This window comes from Choloepus didactylus, chromosome 5 (genome assembly GCF_015220235.1).
Source record: "Choloepus didactylus isolate mChoDid1 chromosome 5, mChoDid1.pri, whole genome shotgun sequence".
Classification (NCBI taxonomy): domain Eukaryota; kingdom Metazoa; phylum Chordata; class Mammalia; order Pilosa; family Megalonychidae; genus Choloepus; species Choloepus didactylus.
The window spans coordinates 63,287,853-63,301,425 of record NC_051311.1 but is presented as its reverse complement, the minus strand read 5'-3'; the positions used below and the strand labels follow the sequence as shown (position 1 = coordinate 63,301,425).

The following is a 13,573-nucleotide window of genomic DNA, read 5'->3' as shown; positions in this document are numbered from 1 at the left end:
GAGCCTAAACCTGCTTATAATTGTGCCTAAGAGTCTCTCCCTGAGTACCTCTTTGTTGCTCAGATGTGGCCCTCACTCTCTAAGCCATCTCGGCAGGTGATCTCGCTGCCCTCACCCCTACGCGTGGGACCTGACTCCCAGGGATGTCTCCCTGGCAACGCAGGATATGACTCATGGGGATGAATCTGGACACGGCATCATGGGATTGAGAACATCTTCTTGACCAAAAGGGTGATGAGAAATGAAACAAAATAAAGCTTCAGTGGCTGAGAGATTTCAAATGGAGTCGAGGGGTCACTCTGGTGGACATTCTTATGCACTATATAGATAATACTTTTTAGGTTTTAATGTATTGGAATAGCTAGAAGTGAATACCTGAAACTGTTGAGCTCCAACCCAGTGGCCTTGACTCTGGAAGATGACTGTGTAACAATGTAGCTTGCAGGGGGTGATGGTGTGATTGTGAAAACCTTGTGCATTGCACTCCCTTTGTCCAGTGTATGGAGAGATGAGTGGAAAAATGGGGACAAAAACTAAATAAAAAATAGGGTGGGATGGGGGGGTGATTTGGGTGTTCTTTTTTATGTTTATTTTTTATTCTTATTGTGATTCTTTCTGGTGTAAGGAAAATGTTCAAAAATAGACTGGGGTGATGAATGCATAACTATATGATGGTACTGTGAACAGTTGACTATGCACCATGGATGGTTGTACTGAATGTGAATTTATCTCAATAAAACTGAATTTAACTTAAAAAAAAAAGTTTGGGCTGGCCAAAGAGAGAACAATTTGAGCTTTAGCAATGGATTGAAATTATCACATGTTTAAATCCATGGGATTTCATAAAGATAAAAAGAGAAAAAAAGCAACTAGTCACCATAAACACATGGTGATCATTACGATAGGACATGTATTATCTTACAAGTCAATAAATAAAAGTAGGAATCAAATATTTATCCTGATTTTCCTATTTAAACTGTACCACTGGGTAACCAAATAGTAGAGAAGGCTCTTTTTATAGAAGTCTTCCAAAAATTAAATGAAAAAGAAGTGATAGTTTAGAATATCACCATTTTGCAACCCACAATTATTGGATCTAGATACTGAGCAACAGAAGTTGATTACATCACCAAAAGAGAATGTGGTAGATTAAAGATAGCTGCAAATTCATTGCTATTCATTCACTGAGGGGTAGAACCCAATTTTCTTCCCCTGAAATCTGGCTTAGCCTTAGTAACATGCTTAATTGATGGGATATGACAGAAGCGGCATTCTGAGACTTCTAAGGTTACGTAAGAAGAAACTTTGAAGCTTCTAGGTTGATCTCTGAGGAAAGTCAACTACCATGTAAGCACTCAGGCTATTCTGCTGGAAAGACAATGTGGAGTGGCCCTAAGACTACAGAGAAAGGGAGAGGGGCCCAGCTGAGTTCCATCTTCTAGCCATTCCCACCAGAGTGTAAGGCACGTGAATGAAGGCTTCTTAGAACCTCCAGACCAGCCCAATCACTAACTGGATGCTTCATGGAACAGAAAAATCATCCACCAAGCTCTGCTCAAATTCCCGACCTACACAATTATGAGACAGAATAAAATGGTTTTTGTTTTAATCACTAAGTTCTGGGGTAACTCACAGCAATAGATGATTGGAACAGACAACCAGATATTCAGTGCCTCCTGAATCTGCAGGAAATACATGGGAAAGCAGAACTACATCATGACTGCAATCAGCAAAATTCACACTGTGGGAAACTCTACAGGTCAAATGGCCTAGATTCCTTGACAGATAAATTATTTACAGAAATAGAACCTGCCAATTAAAAGACACTCAAAAGACCTATTTAAAAAAAAAAAAAAAGGCAGCAAGACTTAACTAAAAGGTCTAGGAATCGCCATGTGGGTGATAAAACTATAAAGAAACACAATGAAGGGGACATGGTAAAAGGACAGTGATTACTTTTGGTGGGGACAAATAGAGCACAAGAAAGGGGTTAAATAGAGCACAAGAAAGGTTTCTGGGATGGCTATTTCTTGACTTGGATTGTGGCTATAAGGATGTCTGCGTATAACAAATCACTAAGCTTTAAAATGTATAAAAGTTATGTATTTTGTGTGATTTTCTGTATCTGTGTTTAAAAAAAAGCAACAAAAAACAAACAAACAAAAAACAATTAAATTAAACTACTATAAAGTTTTTCTCCCATGTGAAGCCTGTCAACATACCAGGGTCAGGACTCTAGTGGAAAAAATTCATTGTGCAGTGCCATGTTATGCTTTAATCTGAATGACAGAAACTAGCAAAAAACAAACAAACAAACAAAAACACCCAACAATATCATTTTTAACTATAACAGTATCAAATCAACTATATTTGTGACTTCAACACTTCTATCTCTTTACAAACAGAGATCTCAAAAATGAAGGGAAGAATGAAAAACAAAACAACAAAAAACTGCTTGCTTGTGGGGAATTAATAAAATTGAGGATAGGGATACAAAGAAGATGTATTTTCAAGCACTTTTAACGTTTAAATACCTTTTTTTTTTTTTTTAACCATGTCCTTTGGAATTACTTTAAAAAAAGGGAGAAGGTTTTGTATTCCTAATATGGAAAAATTTCAAAGATAAACAAAGAAAAAAAAAACACGATGTAGAAATTTTTAAAGCAAGATCCTTTTTATAGAAATTTAAATTACACATTTTTAATACATATTTTTTAGAAAAAGTAGTGAAGTTTTTTTAACAACACAAGGGGTTAGATTGTACCGTCTATATGCTCTCTAAGCAATCTGAAGCTAGCTGGTTCATAGCATTTATCAGGTGTTTCAACTTTGGATATAACAGACTAGCTGGTATTAGATCAATTCCCCCACCAAAAACAATTAGAACAAGATGAATTAAATACCAAAAAGGAACCTGTTTGAAGACATCAAAACTACCAAGACAGCAAAGTTAAAGGTCACAGATCTCTAAGAGGAGAGAATGAAAGAGCAGAGTCCAGCCCAATTAATTTGGTTCCACTTTTCCTCTCAAGGCATTTGCCTATTTGAATGCAGAAGATAACAGGCTGAGAAAGTGAAGAACTTTTTGGTAATCTCATAAGACTAGGGAGATGAAAACTGAAATTCAGAGTCCCCTAAGGAAGAGGAACACTGATAAATATTCCACATTTCTAGTAAAGAACTAGATGAGTCCTCAAAAAGACTAAAACACAGCTTAGAATCTATTCAATCCCACCTTGGAATAAAGAGATATGTCCTATCATAAAGACCTGCTGGAAGCAGAAGAAAATAATCTCAGGAGACAGACATTATTTATTCTCTCTTCAGTTTTTCGTAAACAATATCCAGCATCTATCAAACAAAAGACTAGAAGACCAAACAAATAAAACAGACAATAGAAAATAACCTAGCTAGATAATGGAATTATCAAAGACTTTAAAATAACTGTGATGTCTTAATGAAAGTGATAAAACTTATCATCAATAGTTGAACAAACAGATATTATGTGACATATTGAAAAGGACATATATAGTATTCTTGCAAAAAATTGTTAACCTGAATGCAATCGTTGAGAAAACAACCAGACAAATCCAAATAGTGGGGGTATATTAAAGACAAAAATGGGCCTACATTTGTTTTTTAATGTCAATATCATAAAAAAAAAAATACCCTAGGGAGCTAGAGATAAAGTAACTAAAAGAAACACATTATCCTTGAATAAATGCTGAATTGGGGGGTGGGGAAAGAATGCTAAAAATCTACAACTGAAACAACTGAAGGAGTTTGAATATGGACTGTACATTAGATAATATTAGTACATCAATGTTAAATTTCTTGAAAGACAATTTTTGTTTAATTTAAAAGAACCTACTTGTTCTTATAAGAAACATGTTGAAATGCTAAAGGTAAAGCATTATAAGGTCTGCAATTTACTTCCAAAAGGTTAACAAAAACACTCAGAGAACAGCGACACAGAGAAGGCACAGGAGGCACTGTCAAATGGGAAAGAAAGGTATATAGGTGTTTCCTATACAATTATTTCAAGTTATGGAATTTTTCAAAATAAACAGTTGGGAAAAAGTTAAATAAACAATTAACATATTAAGGAATTAGAAGACAAACTGAAGAATTTCCATTAAAAAACAGAATCTATAAAAAAGAATCTAATGAAAATAGAATTGAAATATACAATAAGTGAAATTAAGAACCCAATTTAGAAGAGTTAAACAGAAAATCAGATAACCAAAGAAAAAGTCACTACACTAGGAAGTAAGTCAATAGAAAAGAGCAAGACTGAAGAACAAGGGCTAGAAAGGATGCAAAATGAAGAAAATAATGAAAAGAATAAGTGACATAAAGGACACAGTGAAAAAGTCTAACATAAATATAACTGAATACCGCACAACAGAATGGGGCAGAAGCCATATTTAAAGATAAATGGCTGAGAAATTTCCAAATTGATAAAAGACATCAAGCCATAATTTAAGAAGCCCTACAAAAACCTAAAGACAGAAAAACAGACCTAGGCACATTATAATAACACTACTAAAGAAAACCAAGACAATGAAAACAAAACCACAACATATCAAAACTTATAAAAATGTAGCTTATGAGGGGTGACAATAGGATTGGGAAAGCCATAAGGACCACACTCCACTTTGTCTAGTTTATGGATGGATGAGTAGAAAAATAGAGGAAGGAAACAAACAGACAAAGGTACCCAGTGTTCTTTTTTACTTCAATTGCTCTTTTTCGCTTTAATTATTATTCTTGTTATTTTTGTGTGTGTGCTAATGAAGGTGTCAGGGATTGATTTAGGTGATGAATATACAACTATGTAATGGTACTGTAAACAATCGAAAGTACGATTTGTTTTGTATGACTGCGTGGTATGTGAATATATCTCAATAAAATGAAGATAAAAAAAAAAACTTATAGGATGCAGCAAAGGTAGTGCTCAGAGGGAAATTTATAGCTCCAAGTGCTTACACATTAAAAAAAGAAGACCTCAAATCAATAGCCTAACCTCACACCTTGAAGAACTACAAAAAGAATGAGCAAACTAAACCCAAAATTAGAGGAAAGAGGGAAATAATCAAGAAGAAAGCAGAAACAAATGAAATAGAGAACAGAAAAACAGAGAATAAGCAAAACAAAAAATTGAGTCTTTTGAAAAGATTGATAAAATTGACAAAACTTTAGCTAGACTGACAAAGATAAAAAGAGAGATGACCTAAATAACTAAAATCAGAAATCAAAGGGGGGAGGGGCATTACTATCAATCTCACAGAAATAAAAAAGGATATGAAGATAACATGAACAACTGTACACTAACAAACGAACTAGATATATTCCTACAAACACAAATTACCTAAACTGACTCAAGAAGAACTATATCTCAACAGACTAATAACAAGAGATTGAATCTGTAATTAAAAACCTCTCAACAAAGTCTAAGACCAGATGCTTCCACTGGTGAATTTTACCAACCATTCAGAGAATTAATACTTATCCTGCACAGAATCTTCCAAAAACACTGAAGAGGAAGGAACACTTCCTAACACATTCTATGAGGCCAGCATTACTCTGACACCAAAGACAGATAAAGATATCATAAGAAAAGAAAATTACAAACCAATAAACCTTATAAACTAAATGCAAAAATCCTTAGAAAAATACTAGCAAATTGAATTCAACAGCACAATATGAGGATTATACACCATGACCAAGTGGGATTTAAGCCAGGAATTTGCAAGGTTGATTCGACATAAGAAAATCAATCAATGCAACACATTAAAAGAATGAAGCTAAAGAATCACATGATCATCTCATTTGATGCAGAAAAGGCATATGACAAAATCCAGTGAACTTTCTTGATTAAAAAAAAAGCACTCAGATACCAAGAGAAAGGAATTCCCTCAACATGACAAAGAGCATATATGAAAATTCCTAACATCATACTCAATGGTGTGAAACTAAAAGCTTTCCCTCTAAGATAAGGAACAAGACAAGGATGCCTGCTTTCACCACTGCTATTCAACATTGTACTGGAAATTCTAGCCAGAGCAATTAAGCAAGAAAAAGAATAAAAGCCATCCAAATAGAAAGGAAAGAGTAAAACTTTCCATATATATATATTTCCCTATATATTCGCTATATAGGGAAAATCCTGACAAATCTATAAGAAAGCTACTAGAACTAAGAAACAAATTCAGAAAAGTGGTAGAATACAATATCAACGCACAAAATCAGTGGTATTTCTATAAACCATCAATGAACAAACTGAAAAGAAATCAAGAACACAATTCCATTTATAATAGAATCTAAAAGAATAAAATATCCAGGAATAAATTTAACCGAGGATGTAAAGGACCTGTACATGGAAAACTACAAAACACTGCTGAAAGAAACTACAGACCTAAATAAATGGAAAGACACTCCAATTTCATGAATTGGGAGACTTAATATTGTTAAGATGTCAAAGCGATTTACAGAGTCAACACAATCTCTATCAAAATTCCAGCAACTTTCTTTTCAGAAATGGAAAAGCCAACCCATCAAATTCATATGGAAGGGCAAGGGGCCTGAATAGCCAAAACCATCTTGAAAAAGAAGAACAAATGTTAGAGAATTCACACTTCCCAATTCCAAAAGTTACTACAAAGCCAAAGTAATCAAAACAACCTAGTACTGGTACAAGGATACACTTAAAGACCAATAGAATCAAACTGAGAGTCCAGAAATAAACTCTCACATCTATGGCCAACTGATTTTTTATAAGGTTACTAAGTCCACTGAATGGTAAAAGAATAGCCTCTTCAACAAGTGGTGCTAGAAAAACTGGATTGCCACATGCAATAGAATGGAGTTGGACCACTAGCTCATACCATATACAAAAATTAACTCAAAATGGATCGAAGACTTCAGCATAAAACCATGAACTCTTAGAAGAAAACTTCGGGAAAAACCCTCATGATCTTGGATTTGGCAATGATTTCTCAGATACAACAACAAAACACAAATAACATAAGAAAAAAAAAAGATAAACTGGACCTAATCAAAATTAAAAACTTTTATGTATCAAAGAACATTATCAAGAAAGTGAAAAGACAACCTACAGAATGGGAGAAAATAGTTGCAAATCATATATACAATAAGGACTTAATATCCAGAATATATAAAGAATCGCTACAACTCAACTATGAAAAGACAAGCCAATTATAAAATGGGCAAAGGACTTAAATAGACATTTCTCCAAAGAAGAAACAGACATGGCCAATAACCACATGAAAAGTTGCTCAATACCATTAGTTATCAAGGAAATGCTTATCAAAATCACAATGAAATACTTCACACCTACTAGGATGGCTAAAATTAAAAAGATGTACAATAACAAGTCTTGGCAAGAATGTTGAGAATGTGGAATCCTCACATATACTGTTGGTGGAATTGTAAAGCAGTGCAGCCACTTTGGAAAACAGTCTGGCAGTTCCTCAAAAGGGTAAGCATAGAGTCACAATATGACCCAGCAATTCAACTTCTGGGTATATGTCCAAGAGAAACATACGTCGATAAAAACACTTGTCTCAAATGTTCATAGCAGCATTATTCAACGTAGCCCAAAAGTGGAGATAATCTGTATGTCCATCAACTGATGAATGGATAAATAACGTGGTATATGCATACACTGGATTATTATTCTGCCATAAAGGACATAAACTACTGATACATGCTACAATATTGATGGACGCTGAAACATTATGCTAAGTGAAAGACGCCAGTGAAAGGACCACACATTGCATGATTCCATTTATATGAAATGTCCACAACAGAAAAATTCCTAGACATGGGAAGTAGATTAGTAGTTTCCCAGGAGTAAAGGGGACAGGAAATTGGGGTTTCTTTTTGGAGTAAGGAAAATGTGAAAATTTCTAACACTGATTGTGCTGATGATGCACAACTCGATGAATATACTAAAAGCCACTGAACTGCAAACTTTAAAGGGTGAATTGTATGGTATGTGGATTATATCTTAGCAAAATTGCTTTAAAAAAAAAAGGCAAAACCAACATATGGTGAGAGAAGTCAGAATAGTGCTTGATAGAGAACAGGGGATAATTTACTGGGAATAGGCATACCGGCACCCATTAGAGTAATGGAATTGCTCTACTCCTTGACATGATTAGCAGTTACCCAAATGTATACATAAATAAAAAGCCACTAAGCTACACAATTAAGATTGCATGTAACTTGTAAGACTGTATTTAGGTAAATTATCTTTCAGTTAAAAAGTTTAAAAAAAAATTTTCTTTCTGTAAGCAGAAAAATGTATTTAAGACACAGTTGGAATAATCCAAACTTTAGAAAATGGTCTGGACTAGGAGGGAACAAAGTTAGTTCTTTCTTTCAATAAGTATTTACTGAGTGCCTAATATGCGCCAGGTAATGTACCAGGCACTTATAATACAGCAAAAAAACAGAATAGACATGATCCCTTGCCTCATGAAAGATATGATACTCACAGAGGAAAAACACTTTAAATAACTAAATACACTAAGTATAGAGTATGGTGAAAGCTAAGAAGGAAAAGAATACCTTGTCACAAGAAGAAAAATAATGGGAACCAAGATACAGAGGAAAAAAAATGAATTAAACATCCCAGATTATGCCAAGATGTCAAGTCAGAAAAATGGTAATTTTATTAGCAGATGGGGGTAGCTGGGAAGAAGTAGCAAATTTAGGAGTGGTGAGAGGCAAATTCATTTTAATATGATAAATAAGTAATAATGGCAAAATTCTAAATGGAGCTTTACTGTTTAGAAATTGAGCACAGAGGGTAACAGAAACTATAGACATAAATATGGAAATTATCAATAGTGAGAACTGAAGCCAGGAAAGTGAATGAACACTCAGATGGAATGAGTGTGTATGGAGTATATATGTATGTGTTTTTATGTATGGAAACAAGGTAAGAAAATTAAGTACCAAGCAAGTCCTTTCTCCCAAGGACTTAAAGAAGATATGGAGGAAAAGAAAAAAAACCAAGATAATGCAAAAATCACAAAAGCACAAATAGGAAACTTTGGCAGAGTTCTGTCTGTAAATACCAAATACCTTAGAAATGCCAAGTAATAAGAGAGAACTAAAAAAACAATTTAGCTTAGAACATTAGAAATAATAATGGCCATTATCAGCACTGCATCTACCAATTTGTCATGTATTTTATAATTTTCAAAGAACTCTCCCTAATATTATCTCATTAGATGAAAACTGAATAATGAGGGAAAAAACTGTCTTCCTTGACTCAGGTTTATGGCTGTAACAACCAACTCAATATAAGAGTACTATATATAAACCAACTAAATACTTCTCCTATATTTTAATCCTAGGATAAATAAAGTACTAAAAGCTAAAATAACTTGCCTCCTGGAAAAAGCAAGCCAATAATAAAGCTGGGAAGTGGTAGCAATAACAAAGTGGTTATGGGTATTCCTAATACTCCAAAATTCATGCAGTCTGCCCAAGAAAAAAATGTAAAAATTAAAATATAGACATAAATTTTTGAGTCTTAAAGAAAAAGGAATGATGGCTATTTATAAGAATTAGAAGAAGGGTAGATGGGTAAAATAACAAAGGGAAAGAGCCATATGCTGAGCTGTGATGTCAGACTGAAAAGGCTTCATTATGGAATGTCAACTCAAAAATCAAGGGTAGATGGTTGCTGCAAAGGAGAGGCTAGGCCTCCCTATAATTGTGCCTAAGAGTCTCCTCCCGAATGCCTCTTTGTTGCTCAGATGTGGCCCTCTCTCTCTAGCTAAGCCAACTTGAAAGGTGAAATCACTGCCCTCCCCTCTACGTGGGATCAGACACCCAGGGGAGTGAATCTCCCTGGCAACGTGGAATATGACTCCCGGGGAGGAATGTAGACCTGGCATCGTGGGACGGAGAACATCTTCTTGACCATAAGGGGGATGTGAAAGGAAATGAAATAAGCTTCAGTGGCAGAGAGATTCCAAAAGGAGCCGAGAGTTCACTCTGGTGGGCACTCTTACGCACACTTTAGACAACTCTTTTTAGGTTCTAAAGAATTGGGGCAGCTGGTGGTGGATACCTGAAACTATCAAACTACAACCCAGAACCCATGAATCTCGAAGACAATTGTATAAAAATGTAGCTTATGAGGGGTGACAATGGGATTGGGAAAGCCATAAGGACCACACTCCACTTTGTCTAGTTTATGGATGGATGAGTAGAAAAATAGGGGAAGGAAACAAACAAACAGACAAAGGTACCCAGTGTTCTTTTTTACTTCAATTGCTCTTTTTCACTTTAATTATTGTTCTTGTTATTTTTGTGTGTGTGCTAATGAAGGTGTCAGGGATTGATTTAGGTGATGAATGTACAACTATGTAATGGTACTGTGAACAATCGAATGTACGATTTGTTTTGTATGACTGCATGGTATGTGAATATATCTCAATAAAATGAAGATTAAAAAAAAATCAAGGGTAGAAACATGAATTGAGAGCAAAAGATACCCTGATGTTAAGCAAATAAACATAAATCTAGCAGGAAATAAGACCTACATAGCTCCTACAGTTTTCTTTTTGTTCTGAAATTTTTATCCTAATAATTTATGTAAACATTTTTCCCTTTAACTCTGTCCTGCTAGTTATTTGGGGTTCTCTAAATTATTTATAATGTATTCACTCAAAGGTGAAGAATTTCCAAAAGTATGACAAATGCAGATGTTTCTATTAATAGGCACCAGACTAGACTGCAGGTCACAACTTTTACATAACCTAACAGTTCTCATGTTAGTATCTGCACACTGCAGAAATCCCAAAAATCTTCCAGATAGGTTAATTTTAAATACTAATACGGGATTTACTGATAACTTTGTAACTGATGCAAGGGGGAAAAAAGGTTGGCAAATACAGAATCACAACTACTCTGATTTTACAGTGCAAAACAATTCATGTTTTATTTTGAATTATTATGTAACTAAATGAATCTAACACAGCCAACTTAGAAAAGTTGTCTCTAGCAGAAATAAATGTTTCCTATAACCTTACTACTCGACCCTAACCACTCAACTATTGAACTTATTAATTTTTTTGCATTGGAATTACTTAGACCTGTGTTCACCTAATTTTAAATAGATTGCAAGCTCTCCAAAAGTAAAGAACAACTTTAATTATTTCTGCATCTTCCAAAGTGCATAATTAAATCCTTTGGCCATAACAGGCACTTAAATAAAATACATTAAACTGTTAAATAAGCAAAATGACAAGACACCATCATCTCTTTGTTTAAACAAGAAGCCCATCTTTTTACTACGTAGCTGAAATTCTCACAAGATTGGGGGACAGCTATAAGAAAAGAATCTAAAATGTTCAAAGAAAGAAAGGGCAGCAGAGAAAAAGCAAACCAGTTCTTTACAGATAAGGAAAACAAGAGACTCCAAGAGGATGGGACATTTTTCACACAGAGCCTTCATTTTTAGAACTTCACTTGCCTTGCCAGAAAAGGGCCTTGATTTCATTTTTTGTTTGTTTATTGTTTTAAAATACATATCTTTTGTTTTAGCAATGAGAAGAAGCTCAATATTTTCCTAGCTAAAATCTGAAGATTAAAAAATTTCAGTGAAAGGAACCTCAAAACTCCCCAAAAATGTCTGTTCTGCAATGAGCTTACTTTAAAATATTATCAGTACTTCTGAAATAGGAAAAAGGAGAAGAGTGCTTAGCCCCAGGCTACTAAACCAAATATAAATTATAACTTGCATCTTCTAATACCCATTATGTTATTATCTAGTTTTTTTTTTTAACTAAACTAAAATACAGATAGCAACTATATGAATTCCTAGGACAATGCTATGAGAAACTGGCCTTAGATAAATTCCCAAATTACTACTTGTACAGATGTTTCGAGTAAAATCAAAGGAAAAAAAGAGCTGTCTCCTGATATGAAGCATCCTCATTTATCCAATGCCTCACCTGCTGTTTGATACGTGCCTCTTTCGAATATTTGTCTTTTGCAATAAGAAGTAAATACCAGAGTGACCTCTAAAAAAACCTGGCAAACCTAATACCACAAACCACTAAGTAAACTCTCAATAAAAAAATCACTCATGATGATTTCGCTTTACTAAAGGGGACATAATTTATCACTTTATTTTTAATTATAGGAGAGTTTAAGAATTGTTGATATCCAAAAAGTAACATGTAATTGATCTTGTTTTGGTCACTGAGTCATAAAAAAGTAATCAAATCTTGATACAGTAGATACTACAGTACATTGCTCACTGTTTTCCCCCCTCTGCTAAGCTGTGGTGGGAGAGAGGGAAGAAGAAAGGGATGGAGGGAGAAAAGAAAAGGGATTCTTTACAAGGAGAGAATAAAGCACTTACACTTCATAGGACTTTCTAGCCACAGATGCCAGGTGCTACCCACTGAAATCCAGGCTTGGACTAAGCTCCACATTTCAGAAAGGACCATCTCAACCGAAGCCTGGGGCTCAGAGTCAGCTGGAGGAAGCTGCAGCTCCCACTAGCAGCACATTTCAAAGAGGCTGCAACAAGAGAACATTTTCCATTTAAGCATCTAATTTCAATCTCCATTTCACAAAGCAGTAGCAGAACAGGCCTTTATATCAATCTTTACAAAAGATTATTTCCATGACTATGTGAAGCAGGCTATGGCCCAGCAATCCTTTCACTAACATGATCTAAGTCCTTCATTATACTTCACAGCAGATCCTAAAAGTACTTTCCCCTTTTTTTCTTTAATGGTGCACTATTGCTCCAAGACTCACTTCTACACCAACAGTTCTAAAACTGCCAAATCAACCAGAATCACTGAACAGGCCCTCAACAAAGCAAGCACACACCCAGATAGGAGCCTAAGGATTCATCAACTGCCAAGAATTAGAAGCAGATTAGAGCAGCTACTTAATCCTATACAAAGACTCCTCAAATTAAGAAGAATTTACATAAAATACTTCACTGAGGTCGAAAGAGCTCTGGCAAATAGAAAAATGAAGTTCTGCAAATACAGACATTTCACAGAGACCTGGAAAGTAAAATAAAAGTGTCAGGCTTCTGTACTTTTTTAAAAAGACATTTTAGTTAATGAATAATATATTTATTAAATGAAGACTTTCAAAGATTTATAGTATACTGGGGAGATGGGGGAGTGCCACATCAGCACACAAAGGGAAAAGAATACTTAAAAAGAAAACTATAAACCAGTCAAACAAAGTAACTTTTTAGATATATGTACTGCAACAATGTGGTATAGAGCTAGAAAATCTGAATTTCCCATATCAAGAAAAATCATTTTAAGACAGGCAAAGAAAAAGCAAGTCTAATTTACATGAAATCAAAAAAATATTTTTTAAAGTCAGTAAGATATCTTAGATTTTTGTATCTAGTCCTTTATAAGAATTTTACAAATTCTAGATAAATTGCAAGATTTGTCACAACAAATCACTTTCTGATGGTATTCTTGGACAAGAGGGAAAAAAATGGTTTGAAGGGATATTATTTAAGAAAAAGCAACCAAATGCTGTG

The 13,573-nt window shown here is 34.5% G+C and overlaps 1 protein-coding gene across 3 annotated transcripts in view; it reads right to left on the bottom strand.

Moving 5' to 3' along the window:
- Nucleotides 1–13,573, bottom strand: part of TNPO3 (transportin 3) — a 114,978-nt gene that overhangs the window by 89,913 nt on the left and 11,492 nt on the right. Inside the window, exon 2 of one of the 3 annotated variants that reach the window (XM_037836190.1) lies at nt 12,413–12,573. The exons of the other annotated variants lie outside the window; for them this stretch is intronic. The gene's annotated coding sequence lies outside the window, so the exon portion shown is untranslated. The remainder of the gene's footprint in view (nt 1–12,412; nt 12,574–13,573) is intronic. 3 annotated transcript variants of the gene reach the window in all.